This window comes from Neovison vison, chromosome 4 (assembly GCF_020171115.1).
Source record: "Neovison vison isolate M4711 chromosome 4, ASM_NN_V1, whole genome shotgun sequence".
NCBI lineage: Eukaryota > Metazoa > Chordata > Mammalia > Carnivora > Mustelidae > Neogale > Neogale vison.
This window is the reverse complement of record NC_058094.1, coordinates 53897440-53913468: the sequence shown is the minus strand read 5'-3', so window position 1 is coordinate 53913468 and position 16029 is coordinate 53897440. Positions and strand designations below refer to the sequence as shown.

The 16029-nt window shown below is 39.7% G+C and overlaps 1 protein-coding gene across 2 annotated transcripts in view; it reads right to left on the bottom strand.

Moving 5' to 3' along the window:
• Positions 1-16029, bottom strand: part of ZNF704 (zinc finger protein 704) — a 240952-nt gene that overhangs the window by 76684 nt on the left and 148239 nt on the right. The window lies entirely within an intron of this gene.

Sequence of the window (16029 nt, the reverse complement as noted above, 5' to 3'; positions counted from 1 at the left end):
TTCTGGGTAAGTATCCATTGGTTCCTGCTACGTGCTGCTCTGCACCAGGCATCGAGGACACAATGGAGACCCAGAGAGTGGAATTCATGAGACGTGTACTTTAGTAGGAGGATGAAGTGGAACAGAGACTCGGCAGCCTACACAACTGGGTGAGAGCTTTTGTTTTGCTACCTACTCTAACTCAGCCTCATCCCTCCTTGTACCCGTGCCCTTCACGAAGCGAAGGAGGAGAGTCATGCAGAGCAAACCTGAGCTCCCGCCTGCCCTTTGAAGGACAGCCCAGCCAAAGCCAGTCCAGGTCAGCAGACCCCCAGGCAGCCTGCATGTGAGTCAGAATGGGTGAGAGTATGTAATTGTCGTTTAAGCCACCAACCCTGGAATGGTTTGCTACTCAGCCTTGTTTTGTGCCAAATTAACTAACAGTTTTGTGCGGTTTGGTGTTTTAGCTCCCAGGTACACAGGTTCGTTCCTTCCAGTGGCCAGCAGCCAGGCTGCCTTGATCTTTGTGTTCTTTAGTGCCACAGTCCGTTCCTTGCGCAGAGTGGGCACGCTATACTTTTTTGTTGGTTCAGATTGAATAACAAACAGTTTACTGAGGTTTAAAATCAGCAGAGGGAGCCATTAGTTAGTGATGTCTTGATCATCATCAAAGACTACCTAGTGTGTTCCCTGGGGTGGTACCAAAACAAAGTGACAAGCTTCCATGGCATGCTTCCAGGAAAGATCAGAGTAACAATAACTACTGATTAGTATACAAATAACTCCTAGTTGCTAGGCCAGTAATGGCAGGGTTACTCTTTTCAAAATGTGACATAGGTCAATTATCACAAAGCTTAAAGGAGCTGGGACAAAGGATCGCCTACTTTTCTTATAAAGAGCAGATTTGGGGACCTTTGACACATACTCAAAAGGTTGCTTGCTTCTACAGATCTTTGAGGCATTTTCTTCCGTTTCACCAAGGATTTTGGCTCGTTCGTGGCTGTTTAGCTTAAATGAGGTTTGTTTATCACTCTGTTTTTAGGAGATGTGTTAGAAGCTGAGGGCTGGGATAAAGCAGGTCATTGTTGCAGCTGGCAGAAGTAGGTTACTGAGTCCATGAGAAACGGGCAGACTCCATATTGAGCAGTGGGTCCACTTTCCAGCCCAGACTGGCTTCCACATAACCAACTGCGTGACCACAGGAAGTCAATTAGCTTACTTGACACGGAAGGAACTAAGATTGATGGCAGGCCGTCAATCAGTCTATACACATTGTCTCAGTTCAGCCTCACACTAATCTCACGCGGAAAAGGAGGAGGTTTAAAGGTTTTGATTTGTCCAAGGTCACACAGCTCTTAAATGGCGGAGCTAGGGTTTGAATTCACCTAGATCCATGCTTTTCCTAGGACACCAATGCCTCTCACTGGTGACCCTGGCTGCATTCCCCTTTTACCCAGATGTGACTCCTTGAATATCAGCTGTATCCCAAGTCGCATCAAAGGTTGGCCAGCCCCCCGGTACAAGCAGATTTATATTTCTGTGTCCCACCTCCATTTTCAGGCAATCTCTAAGCCCTGGGTGCCAAGCTTCTTCTGCTTTTCTTCCTTTTTCCTCCTACCTGTTCCCCAAAGCGTCACAGCCTAGCTCGTGCAGGTTATAAGAGACCATCCAAACTTTCTTTTTATAATTGTTTGCACATAGGAAATGCTAAAGTATGAGGTGAATTTTCAAGACTGTTTTATGGAGCAATCTCTGTGTCGTGGCCACAGGAACTTCCAACGTGAACTACTTCCTGCACCAGTCCAGAATGTTCCATTTCTGGAACTCAGCACGGAGGAGGCTCAGCACCTGAGTAAAGAAAGGAGTCATTCTCCTGCTGCCCCTGGTTGTTCCCCCTTAATCGCAGCAGTGGCAGTAAGAGCTGCCAAAGCCAGGGGAAGGTGGGGGGACCAAGAGAAAGTTCCTCTCATTTCCCTCAGTGGTAGAATAGAAATAGCAGGAAGGACTGTTTCCAGGGCCCTGCTTTCTCATCTAGAAGGGACAACCAAGAAGCTGGGACCAAAGCCCTGCTGTCAGCCATTGAGAAGGTTGACCAGGAACTACCCTTTGGTTAGTCTCATCAATCTCAGTCAGACAGCCAGTCACCGAGGGAGGCAGTCATCAGTCAGCCAACCAGGCAGTCAGCCTCGGCAGGCCAGGTGGAGGTCAAGCATCTCCAACACAAAGGCTGATTTCCAGTGGCTCCTCTCCCAGGCCCTGCCTAGGCACAATTCACCTAGAATGCCCACCATCCATCCCTCTTGTATCACTTTTCACGCCGTTATTGTGATTGTGGTTCAACTGTTTATACCTCTTACAGACTACATGTGCTGTGAGGGAGGAAGCACTTTCTTTTCTACACCTTCCTGTATAGCCAGGGCCCACCACAGAGTCTGGCCTGGAATACTGCTTAAACAGAGATTTGCAAATTAAGCGTTAAATCTTGAGGAAACAAATTTTACTTTGGAATGCTGTGCTAACTTTAAGGAAATAGAAGGAGGAAGAAGCTTGAGATTCCTTTGTATAGAAAGGAAGGAAAATGCATATGTCATAGTCTGAATATCTTAGACACGCTAAATGAAAGCAAGGAATGAGGAAGGCCTGGAAGATTGGGTAGAGAGAGATGGAAGTGGTCACAATGCTTTGTATGAGAAGATGCACAGGGGTTTAATTGTCTGCTTAATTAAAAGATATGAGTATTTACATCGTCAACCATATTCCATGATGTACCTAAAGGTATTCTGAAAACTTTTCTCCAAAGGCATACTAAAACGAGAGAAATAGATATTTGGTTAGAAATTAGAAGACCTTTTTAAAAATTGCTGAAAACTTTTTAATATCCATTTTTATCATTTATTTGATGACTTATTTTTTTTTTAACCAGACTGATCAAGCAGTTTTTGGATGCTAAAAGATGCCCTGCATCATTCCTGATTTATAGTTTCTAGAACTATCATTATTATTTAGCATTTATAGTCCAGTGGGAGACCCCTTAACATGCTAGCTTGGTCAGTTAATCAAAAAGGCTTAATAAAGAGCAAAATCATAAGAAGGCTAAATATGCACCTTGTGTTTTATTTTTATTATTTTTAATAAATAAAGATTTATTTTAGGGAGAGAGAGAGGGGAAGCGCAAGCACATGAGAGTGTGCGGGGAGATGGGGGAGGGGCAGAGGGAGAGAGAATCCCAAGCAGACTCTGCTCTGAGCACAGAGCCTCACATGGGACTCGGTCTCATGACCCTAAGATCATGACCTAAGCTGAAATCAATAGTCAGACGCTTAATTGACTGAGCCATCCAGGCGCTCCTTTACATGTTCTACTTTTAATTTAAAATCAAGAGCTTAGAGTAAAGGCTTACTTATTAGGAACATAGGTTCTGAGGCCATAGGTTCTGCCTGGTGTGTCACTTATTAGCTGTGTGATCTCAAGCACGTTACTTTCTCTCCATCTCGATTTCCTCATCTTTAAAATGGGAATGAAAAGTTGTGTACCTCTCAGGACTATTGTGAGGTTAGCTAGCAATGAAAATAAATTAAAAACAAATTAGGACAGGTCCTGGAACGTGGTGATTTCTTAATAAATGTTCATTACTGTTGCATAAACCATGAGCAGTATAAAATATTTAGTTGTGATTTAAAGTGAAACAAGAACTTAAAGACATTAACCAAGCAAGAGGAGTGCATAACTTAAAGATTTTCCAGTTTTTTAATAATGTTTGTAGCACCAATATATCATCAATTGTTAAAGCAAATTGCTTTTTCAAAGCAATTATGTTTTTATAACAATAATTCATTATGACACTCTTTTCAACTTGTATGCACACTTCATACAGTGTTTTCTCTCCTACAGCTGATCTGAGAGTATATTTGCTGTTGGAAAGAGTGAATTTTTTTTGTCCATATCCCCAGGCTACCCTGTTCACTTTTTGAAAAAGGGCAACCTTTCATCCATGTTTCTATAAATTGCCTCAGTGTGCCAAAAGCTCCAGGATGGCAACTGAGGAGTTTAGAAAAATTAGTGTTGGTGTCACTAAAAAAAAAAAAAAAAAAAAAAAAAAAGAATAACTCTGAGTATTAGATAAAAAAAAATTCTTTTGAAATTCTTATGGTATGCCTCTCTGTTTTTATCTTATTTTATTTTTCCTTCTCTTCCCCTAGGATCATTTGCTTTGTTTCTTAAATTATACATATGAGTGAAATCATATTTGTCTTCCTCTGACTTATTTAGCTTAGCATTATATGTCCTAGCTCCATCCACATCACTGCAAATGGCAAGATTTTATTCTTTTCAATGACTGAGTAATATTCCGTTGTGTATATATACATCACATCTTCTTTGCCCATTCATCTGTTGATGGGCTCTTTCCATAATCTGGCCATCGTTGATAGCATTGTTATAAACATCTAGGGGCATGTGCCCCTTTGAATCAGTATTTTGTATCCTTTGGCTAAATACTTAGTAGTACAAATACTGGATCATAGGGTAGCTCTATTTTTAACTTTCTTTTCTAGGGGGGGCTTTATTATTATTATTTTTATTAACATACAATGTATTATTTGTTTCAGGGGTACAGGTCTGTGATTCATCAGTCTTATACAATTCACAGTGCTCACCATAGCACATACCCTTCCCAATGTCCATCCTCTAGGTACCCCCTCCCCTCCAGCACCCTCAGTTTGTTTCCTGAGATTAAGAGTCTCTTATGGTTTGTCTCCCTCTCTGGTTTCATCTTGTTTCATTTTCCCTTCCCTTTTCATGATCCTTGGTTGTGTTTCTCAAATTCCTTATATCAGGGAGATCATATGATAATTGTCTTTCTCTGATTGACTTATTTCGCTTAGCATAATACCCTTTGGTTCCATTCACGCCATTGCAAATGGCAAGATATCATTTTTGATGGCTGCATAGTATTCCACTGTGTGTGTGTGTGTGTGTGTGTGTGTGTGTGTGTGTGTACACACAACACATCTTCTTTATCCATTCATCTGTTGATGGATATCCAGGTTCTTTCCATAGTTTGGCTATTGTAGACATTGCTGCTATAAACACTGGGATGCGGGTGCCCCTTTGGATCACTACATTTGTATCTTTGGAGTACATAGCTAGGAGTGAGATTGCTGGGTTGTGGGGTAGCTCTATTTTTAACTTTTTGAGAAACCTCCATATTGTTTTTCAGAATGACTGAACAGGTTGCATTCCCATCAACAGTGTAGAAGTGTTCCACTTTCTGTGCATCCTCACTGACATTTGTTTTTTATGTTGCTAATTTTAGCCATTTTGACAGGTGGGAGGTGGTATCTCCTAGTTTTGATTTGTATTTCCCTGATAATGAGTGATGTTGAGCATCTTCTCATATGTCTGTTGGCCATCTGTATGCCTTCTTCGGAAAAATGTCTATTCATGTCTTCTGCCCATTTCTTAACTGGATTATTTGGTTTTTGGATACTGAATTTGATAAGTTCTTTATAGATTTTGGATACTAACCCTTCATTAGATAGGTCATTTGCAAATATCTCATCCCAATCTGAATGTTGCCTTTTAGTTTTATTGATTATTTCCTTCACTGTGCAGAAGCTTTTTATCTTGATGAAGTCCCAATAGTTCCTTTTTGCTTTTGTTTCCTTTGCCTCTAGAGACATGTTTAGTAAGAAGTTGCTAAGCTTGATGTCAAAGAGGTTGCTACCTGTGTTTGCTAGGATTTTGATGGTTTCTTGTCTCACATTTAGGTCTTTCATCCATTTTGAATTTATATTTGTGCATGGCATAAGAATGTGGTCCATTTTCATTCTTTTGGATGTTGCTGTACAGTTTACCGAACACCATTTGTTGAAAAGACTGTCTTTTCCCCATTGGATATTCTTTCCTCCTTTGTCATAGATTAATTGCCCATATAGTTGTGGGTCCATTACTGAGTTCTCTATTCTGTCCCATTGATGTATGACTCTGTTTTTGTGCCAGTACCAGACTGCCTTGATGACTATAGCTTTGTAATAGAGCTTGAAGTCTGGTATTGTGACGCCTCCAGGTTTGCTTTTTCTTTTCCAAGATTGCTTTGGTTATTTGGGAGGGTCTTTCATGGTTCCATACAAATTTTAGGATTGTTAGTTCTGTTTCTGTGAAAAGTGCTGGTGGTATTTTGATAGGGATTACATTAAATGTATAGATTGCTTTAGGTAGTATAGATATTTTAACAATATTTGTTCTTCCAATCCATGAGCATGGAAGGTTTTTCCATTTCTTTGTGTCATCTTCAATATCTTTCATAAGTATCCTGTAGTTTTCAGAATACAGATCTTTCACCTCTTTGGTTCAGTTTTTTCCTAGGTATCTTAGGGATTTTGGTGTAATTGTAAATGGGATTGATTCCAATTTCATTCTTTTGGATGAATTGGTTCCTTAGCCAACTGTGTCACCCAAGCACCCCAAATGATATTTCTTTAGGGAGTCACGGATTGTGTCAATAATAAATCAAATAAAATCAATAAGGTTTCTCATTTATAAAAACATTCTACGTGTAGAATAGCAAGGCCATATTAATGATTCACTGTTCCTTTTCCAAGCTGATGCTGGGTTTGGCTTCATTCAGCCATGTGCAAATACATATATGTAAGTATATGTACACGACAAACACCTATCTGCAAAATGACAAATATAAACACAGGTCTGCCAAATGACATTTCCCAGGCCTCCCTCAAACTTAATTTTATATGCTCTCCCTGGCTGGCTACATCCATCATCATGGCTTTATCTCTCAATGCTCACTAATGATTCCTCCAAATATCCCTCCTGTCCAGACCTTCTTCAACCGGCTTCCTGTGTACCACACTGGAACCTTTGTCCAAATGGTTGTAAAAGCCAGAAAACTGGGAGTTGTCTGAGGCTCATTTGTCTTCTTGACCCTTTTACCCAACCTATTCAAATCATGTATGAATTTTACTGCAGAAATAACTGAAAATCCTTCTCCCATTCTGGTTTTTTACCACCACTGACTAGTACAGACCCTTATTACCTCTCTACTGGGTCCATCCTCCCAAAACAATAGCCACTTATACTGGTCTCCCTGCCCTATTTGATCCATTCTCCACAGCACTATCTGAGCGATGTCTGCAGAAGTTAATTGCAAGCATGTCATTCCAGGCCTCAAAACTTTTCAGTGGCTCTCCACTGTTTATAAATTCACATTTCTAAGTGTGGTTTCTAAAACTCTTCACGATTCTGCCCTCTGCCTACTTTTAGAGCAATGCCTCCCGTCCTTCACCATGGCTGTTCCGATCCTCTTGCCATTCCCTGAGTACACGCTACTTGCTTACATCCACCCATTCAACTATTCATCAAGTGCTTCCTCTGTGCCAGGCACTAGTTCATGCATGGGATTTCCAGCAGCAGCAGACCAAGTCTCTGCCCTAACAGAGGTTACATGTGGGGCTTTTTCATAGTCTGTTCCTTTGCACTGTCCAGTTTTCCTCCTGAAGTGCCAACTCCCCACTCCTCATCTGTCTGACAAATCTTACTCTACTTCAGGACTCAGCCTCTTTACTAGATATCTTGCAAGGTTACCTGGACTTCTCACTCACATCCACCAGTTGGATATTCCTGCTTCAAGAAATGAACTCAGGGAGGCCATGAGCTTTCCCTGTGGACAGCTGCATGCTCAGTGCCTAGAACAGTGCCGGGCATATAGTGAGGTTTTAATGAATATTTATCAAATAAATCATACCTACCAAAATTCCTGCCCATTTATGTGTTTTAGTTCTGAGACCACAAGCTGTGAGTTCCTAATGGTCAGAAACATATCTAATTCACCTCTTTACCTCTGCTGCTTACCACAGAGCCTGCTATACTCTTAGCACTTAGCAACCAATAATGGTGGACCTAGGCCATCCAGATTTACATGGAGAAAACCAAAGAAACAATTCACTGGGGAAAATGTTGTGATGGGTTAGTACTATCTAATCTCTGGGACGGAAATGGGGAGTGGGGTATAAATGTTAAATCCAGAACTCTAGGAATAAGGCATGCTGTTTGTTTTGCAAAGTGGTAGGGAGACACATAGAAATATGACTGTTTAAAATGTTGATGTACTTATGTATTTAATGAGAGGTTCCAGCAAAATGCTGTGGTAGCAGGGTAGGGAGGGTAGTTGGGAAAGTTTCTTGGAAGAAAAGCCAGCACTTAAAGGGCTTCCTTAGGTTAGCATTGCCAGATAAAACACAGGACTGCCAGTTAAATTAGACTTTCAGATAGAAAAACAAGAACTGTGTATAAGTATGTCCCGTGTGGTATTTGGAATACACTTACACTAAAAATGCCTTGTTTATCTAAAATTCAAATTTAACTGGGCCTCCTGTATTTTTATTTACTAAATTTGGCAACTCCTCCTCAGGTATATGGAATAGCTTGAGAACAAGAAGGGCAGGGACAGGAAAGCACCGAGAGAATGGCTAGTTGTCCAACACAGTTGCAGTCTCGTGGGTTTGGGGGACAGAGAAAAGAGGAAGTTATGAGAGCTATTGCCAGGGAAGTAATGGAGCCAGATCACAGAGCCTTTTGAATGACCTTGATTTGTCAAAGAAAAAATATGATGTCATCCTGGGAACTTATGTTCAGCAATGAAACAGAGACTATATCCTTTATAAAAAATAGAGTGTACACATAAATTTTTATGCACATAACTCATGCCTCCTTGGGGACTTACTGTTAACACTGGTTATATGAATTCTAAACACATCGGGTGCCATACAGAGCTTGCCTTTAAATGGAAAAAGATATATTTTGGGGAACTTAAATTAAATGTTTACATGTAACTAAGAATAGCTATTGGAAATATTGAACATTAAATGGTTTTCCAAACAAATTTCTAATGTAGATAGTGATTTAAAGACATTAAATTAAGATGAAACAAGCAGGGAAAGAATAAGTTATGATCTTATTTCTCCACTAAGTGTTGGTCTAAGTAAGATTTTTGAATCCTGTATTTAGAAAATGAGCACATCAAAATGCTGGCCCTCTGAATCACATAAAATTAATGATTAAAAATTAATAACATATTTATTATGTATTAGGTACCCTAACCAATACAGAACCTCTTACTTTAAAACAAACCATTCAGATTAACCATGGTTAAAAACAAATTAGCACTTTGTTATTTTCTACTGTATAAGTAACAATATTTATATTTTTCAATGCTTGCAATTAAGCTCTGAAAAAGAATTAATATGGCATATTTAGAAATCACTTTAAAAAGTCCAAGCATTGAGAAATATTTTCTGTGATCTTAAAAAAATATATATTTTATATATATATAAAGTTATTTTTGAGCAATTAGGGAAATTTGAATATGGACTGGATGTTATTAGATGATAAAAAAGGAATTATTTTATTGTTGTAGGGTGTATAATACCTGTGGTTAAGTTAAAAATAAAATCCTTTTTTCTGTTAGAGGCATATGTTCAAATATTATAGGTGCAATGACACAGTTGTCAGGGATTTGCCCTTAAAATACTTCACCTTAAAAAAATCCATGGGAAGTAGATGAAACAAAGCTCCCAAAATGTTAGATAATTGTTGAAGTGGGGTGATGGGTACTGGGGGCTCAGTATATGATTCTATTTCAACGTATGTTTGAACATTTCCATAATAAGAGGTAAACACCCAAACAGATCCTTTTTATGAGTAAAGAATTTCTTTGAAAGCATATCACATAATAATTTATATCTTTCTAATTCATATTTAGAATATATATTTATATATATTATATATATTCTCTTGTGACTGCTTAATAAAGCAGTTGAGCATGTGTAGCTTATTAATGATCACTCACATTGACTGAGTACATTCCATGGACCAGGCATTGTGCTTAGTGATTACCATGCAATATTCATTTAACGTTTGCAAAGATCATTTGATCTAGGCTTGATTAGTACCCCCATTTTACAGATGGAGAAACTGAGGCTTGAAGAGATGCACAATTCTCACCCTGTGTCTCTGCTGGGATCTGAAATCAGACTGCCAGCTCCGAAGTCTGTAGGTTTAGCCATTACTATACTACCAGGTAGACTAGAAGGAATATAGACATACTTATAATACATATTATAATGAGAAGAATGTAGGAAATTGCTCACATGTTTCTGCCTTGCTACAGTCACGTGGCTTAGGGCCAGCCGTGATCAGCTCCTTTCCTGTATGGGTTGATTGGTTGTTGTTTGAAGTAGAAGAGGGGAAAGATGCTGCTGTCAGACAAAGGAGGAGAAGCAAAGAGAACCAACAGAAGTCTCTTCTCATTGACAACAGCAGTTCTGCAACTGTTTTTTTTGGAACACAAAATAACTAAAATGCACAATTTGCCTTTCTTGTGCCTTCTGACGCCTGATTCTATTTTGCAGGACTTCGCCTCGGTTTTCAATCATTTGTCAGGCAGTGGCTCCTGTTTGGCGCAGGCAGCAGGAGGGAGAGGTGGAGGGGGCGGTGAGGGGGTAGCAGGGAGAGAGAGGCGAGCTAGGAGGACGCACATCCTACAAGTGAGGAACTGGCACAGCTGCAGCCCTGTGAGACCCCGCCCCATGAGCTCATCCCCTGGCAGTGCAAATTAGGATGACATCATGTTTCTGGAGAGCTCCTTCCAGCCCACTGCAGCAAGAGCGCTCTTGCTTTTCCTGAGCACAGGAAAAATTAGCATCGGTATTTCTAGCTGTTCCTGAGGAAATGGCATTTTATTCAAAGGTGTCGTGGGAAACATAACACATCACCTGCATTAGTATCAGCTCCTGCATCAAAGGGAAACAGCTTATCAGTAAATAAGTCATTAATTACTGCACTTATCAGACTCCTGAAGGTAACCAGCATTCTTCAAAAACAGGGTCCAACTGCAATGGCGAGAGAGTGTCTGTGTTTCTTCAAAGCCTTCAGCCCAAGAGTATAAAAAATTAACTACAGCAATAATATTAAATAATAGTAATAATCATTATCACTTATTTAGCTCTTGCTGTACGCTAGGAACTACGCTAAATGTTTTACATATATTATCTAATTTAGTTCCTACTATAACCTTACAGAGTAGACTAACCCTCTATCTCCATCACACACACACACACACACACACACACTCTTACGGAGGAGGAAACAGGCATGGAGAGGTAGGTAATCTGCCAAGGTCAGACAGCAGCAACTCGTAAAGCCAGCTGGACCCTGGTCCAAAGCCTGCACTGCTAATCACTATGCTACATTGCTCTACAGGCCACAGTGCAGCTCTGTGGGAGGCATGGCAATGTTTAATAACAACTTAGTAAAAGAGAGAAGAAAGTATTGTTTCTACCAAGAAACTACAGGTGACTAAAGCTGGGATGTCTTCTATGCCCAGCATTTTTCATTTCGGTGGACACATGAAACACACACACCACTACACACCCAGCTTGTAAAGGGAAAAGGCACGGAGATTAATATTTATTAAGAGCCTAGCATGAAATAGAAAAATTACATGTTGGTCTCTGCCCCTGGTTCCTAGCTCAGAGGTCCTAAAACTGTAACTGCCTAAGTCATAAGATCTTGCATTAGGAGCATCTTTTGTTCTCACTAGTCCTTGACCCTGGTTCCTGACACAGAGTTCCTAAACCCCTTGGAATTTCCTGGATGATAGGAATGTTTTTTTGTCCTAATGAGGTGACTACTGATGGGTTCCTGGATGCGGGCTGGTCACCAGAAAGACTAAGCAATGATAAGAAGCTTGGAATTTTTAGTCCTCCTCACCCAGGCTTCCGAGAGGGGAGAGGGGCTGGAAATAGAGTTAACAATTGATCATTCCTATGTGATGAAACCTCCATAAAAATCCCCAAAGTATGAGGTTCGGAGAGTTTCCAGGTTCGCGAACACACAGCAATGTTGGGAGAAGGGTGCATCCTGAAAGATCATGGAGTCTCCTTGCCCCTTCCCACATGCCTTGTGCTACCCGTCTCTTCCAACAGTGTCCTTTAAAGGATCTTTTCTTTTTTTTTTTAAGATTTTATTTATGTATTTGACAGACAGAGATCCCAAGCAGGCAGAGAGGCAGGCAGAGAGAGAGGAGGAAGCAGGCTCCCTGCTGAGCAGAGAGCCCGATGCAGGGCTCGATCCCAGGACCCTGAGATCATGACCCAAGCCGAAGGCAGAGGCTTTAACCTACTGAGCCACCCAGGGGCCCCTAAAGGATCTTTTTATAATAACCTGCTAGATATTAAGTAAACTCTTTTCCCTAGTTCGGTGAACTGCTTTAGCAAGTTCATCAAACCTGAGGAGAGGGTTTTGGGAACCTCCAATTTTTAGCGATTGGTCAGAAGTTATGATTGGTATCTGAAGTAGGGCCTGGGGGCAGTGTTGTGGTGCTTTGAATACCGATGGAAGAGAAAAGAAGGTGGGATGAAAAGTACTAAAAGGTAAGGATATGTAGCATAGTGGTTGTGGGAGAGGAGCTCTAGGTCTTCAGGATTTAGATTTGGGTATAAACTCTACTACAAAGGCTAGGTGGCCTTGTACAATAGACACAAAGGCTTGGAGCCTCAATTACCCCATCTATAAAATGATGTGATAATAAACTTATCATAGATTCATTGTAAGGATCAAATAAGACAATGTACAGTTCTGAGTCCAGTGCCTGATATGCAGTAAGAGCTTGATGAAGGGTAGGGCATAATGACTAAGGACAGGGACCTAGAATCCCCGCTCCCCCCTCACCCCCATGATACCTAAAACCTGGCATCTTCCCGGGTCACCCTCGCTGGATTAAATAGAAGCCTATTACTTTTCTGTGAATTTGGGGGTGGGGAGAGGACTTTCTCCCAAATCCCTTTTCATTCACAGTCCACCCCCTCTCAAGCATTTTCCTTCCAACGCTGGTTGCAGAATGGGGAAGCGCCATCTGGCTGGCAGGTAACTGAGCGCTTCAGCTCAGCAGTAGCACTGATCCTTGATGGGAAGTGCACTCATGGCTCTGGGGGATTCCAGTCAGAGAGAGATTCTATTCTCTATGTGTGTGAGATTTCATGAAATCTAGGATGATTAGGTATAATGAAACCTCATCCATGGAGAATAGATTCTGATTACTCCTGGAGCCCCCTCCCCCAACCTGGATCGAATTTCTGATGGGTCTTATCATAGAGAACCATCTGGATGGTGACTTCTTATCTGTGTCTAAAACATCTCTCCATAAAAGTATATGCCCAGTTCTAACCCTTATTAAACAAATCACGTAGTTTGCTATTACCAGCACCAAAATCTGTGCCATAGGATGCCAGGAACAGAAACTCCTGGGGAGATGCTAAGCTGGCACCAAGAAAGGAACTTGGCAAGGAAGTAGACTTAAAATATATAATTCCTAGGAAAGCATTTCTTCTCTTACATTTCAAAGGAGAAATACATATGCATCCAGAAAATATTGTTTGTACACTTTATGACTATGTCTGAAATCATGCTATATGAGTGTGGCAATCCTTCACAATAGTTGTAAATTTAGCTAATTGTGGTCCCAGGGGATAGAGTATAATAATTACCAACCGTAAAACATATTTTTAATTTCTAAGAGGTTAGTTTTTTTTTTTTTTTTTTCTCTGTGAGAGCATCTAGTTCCTCACCTTTTCAGACTGGATATTTGCAAACAACATTACTTCTGAACTTTGCCCTGGCACAGTAAAGTCGGTGGTTTATATTTGGAAGTTAATCTTTGGAATGAAATAGAAAACCACTTGAGCAATACAAGTTGAATTTATTACAAATTGGTAAATGAAAGGTGTAATATGAACTTCATAGGCCCAAGTTTTGATTTTTTATTGAGTATAACTGACATATAACATTATATCAGTTTCAGGTGTACAACATAATGATTTGATATTTTTATATCTTGGGGGAAGGATCACCACGCTAAGTCTAGTTACCATCAATTTCCATAAAAAGTTACAATTTTTTTCTTTTTTTGCTTGTGATGAGTTTTTTTTTTTTAAACATTTTATTTATTTATTTGACACTCAGAGATCACAAGTAGGCAGAGAGGCAGGCAGAGAGAGAGGAGGAAGCAGGCTCCCTGCAGAGCAGAGAGCCCAGGACTGCAATCACAACCAAGCTGAGGGCAGAGGCTTTAACCCACTGAACCACCCAGGCACCCCGTGATGAGCGCTTTTAAGATTTATTCTCTTATCAGCTTTCAACTAAGCACTACAGTATTTATGCATTACATCCCCATGACTTATTTTCTTTACAACTGGAAGTCTGTGCCTCTCGATCCCCTTCACCTCTTCTGGCCAGTCCTCTACACATCCTCCCTGCCCCCCGCTTTCTGGCAACCACCATTCTGTTGTCTGTATCTGAGTTTTGTTTTGTTTGTTCACTTGTTTTGTTTTTTAGATTCTACATAAAAGTGAAATCATGTGGTGTTTGTCTTTCTCTGACTTATTTCACTTAGCATGATACATCCACCTTTTCAAAAATGGCAAGATTTCATTCTTTTTTTAAATGGTGAAGTAATATTCCATGATGTGTGTGTGTGTGTGATATACACTTAAGCTGCTTCCATATCTTGGCTATTGTAAATAATGCTGCATGCAATAAACATAGGGGGGGCATATATCTTTTTAAATAGTGTTTTTCTTTTTTTCTTCAGAAAAATACCCCGAAATTGAATTGCTGGGTTATATGTTTGTTCTATTTTTAGTTTTTTTTTTTTAGGAACTTCCATACTATTTTCTATAGCGGCTGCAGCAATTTACATTCCCACCGACAGTGCATGGGGGTTCCCTTTCTCCACTTCTTCACCAACACTTATTTCTTCTCTTTTTGGAAATAGCCGTTCTAACAGGTGATACCTCATTGTGGTTTCGATTTGTATTTCCCTGATGATTAGTGATGTTGAGCATCTTTTCATGTACCTGTTGGCCATCTGTGTGACTTCTTTTGGAATATGTCTTTGCAGCTACTCTGCCAATTTTTAATTCAAATTATGTGGGTTTTTTTGTTTCTTTGCTTGTTTGTTTTGGTTTGCCCTTGAGCTGTATAAGTTCCTTATATAGTGTAGATATTAATCCTTTACTGGACATGTGCTTGTGAATACTTTCTCCCATTCAGAGGGTTGCCTTTTCATTTGTTGATGGTTTCCTCTGTGTAGAAGCTTTTCGGCTTAAAGCACTCCATTTGTTTATTTTTTGCTTTTATTGCCTTGGCTTTTGAAGACAGATCCAAGAAATCATTACCAAGACCTATGTGAAGAAACTTACTGCCTGTGTTTTCTTCTAGGAGTTTTATGGTTTTAGGTCTTACATTCAAGTCTTTAATCCATTTTGGGTTAATTTTGTATATAGAGGACAGTAGTCTAATTTCATTTTTTTGCATGTGACTGTCTAGTTTTCCCAACACCATTTATTGAAGAGACAGTCCTTTCTTCATTGCATTTTCTTGTATGGGTTTATTTCTTGGGCTCTCTATTCTGTTCCATTGACCTGTGTATCTTTTTATGTCAATATCATACTGTTTGAATTACCATAGTTTTGTAATATAGTTTGAAATCAGGGAATGTGATGCCTGCAGTTATTTTTTTTTTTCCTCAAGATTGGCTTGGCTCTTTGGGGTCCTTTGAGGTTCTATACAAAATTTAGGATTGCTCTATTTCTGTGAAAAATTTCATTGGAATTTCAATAGGGATTACATTGAATCTGTAATAGCTTTAGATAGTATGAACACTTTAACAACATTAATTCTTCTAATCCATGAGCATGGAATATTTTTCCATTTATTTGTGTTTTTGTTAATTTCTTTCATCAATGTCTCATAATTTTTCAGTGTACAGGACTTTCACTTTCTTGATGAAATTTATTGCTAGGTATTTTATTCTTTTTAATAAAATTGTAAATGGGATTATTTTCTTAATTTCTTTTGCTAATAGTTCATTATTAATAAGAATGCAATAGATTTTTGTATATAGATTTTTTTATCCTGCAATTTTACCATATTTGTTTATTAGTTCTAATAGCTTGTTGGTAGAGTCTTTAGGGTTTT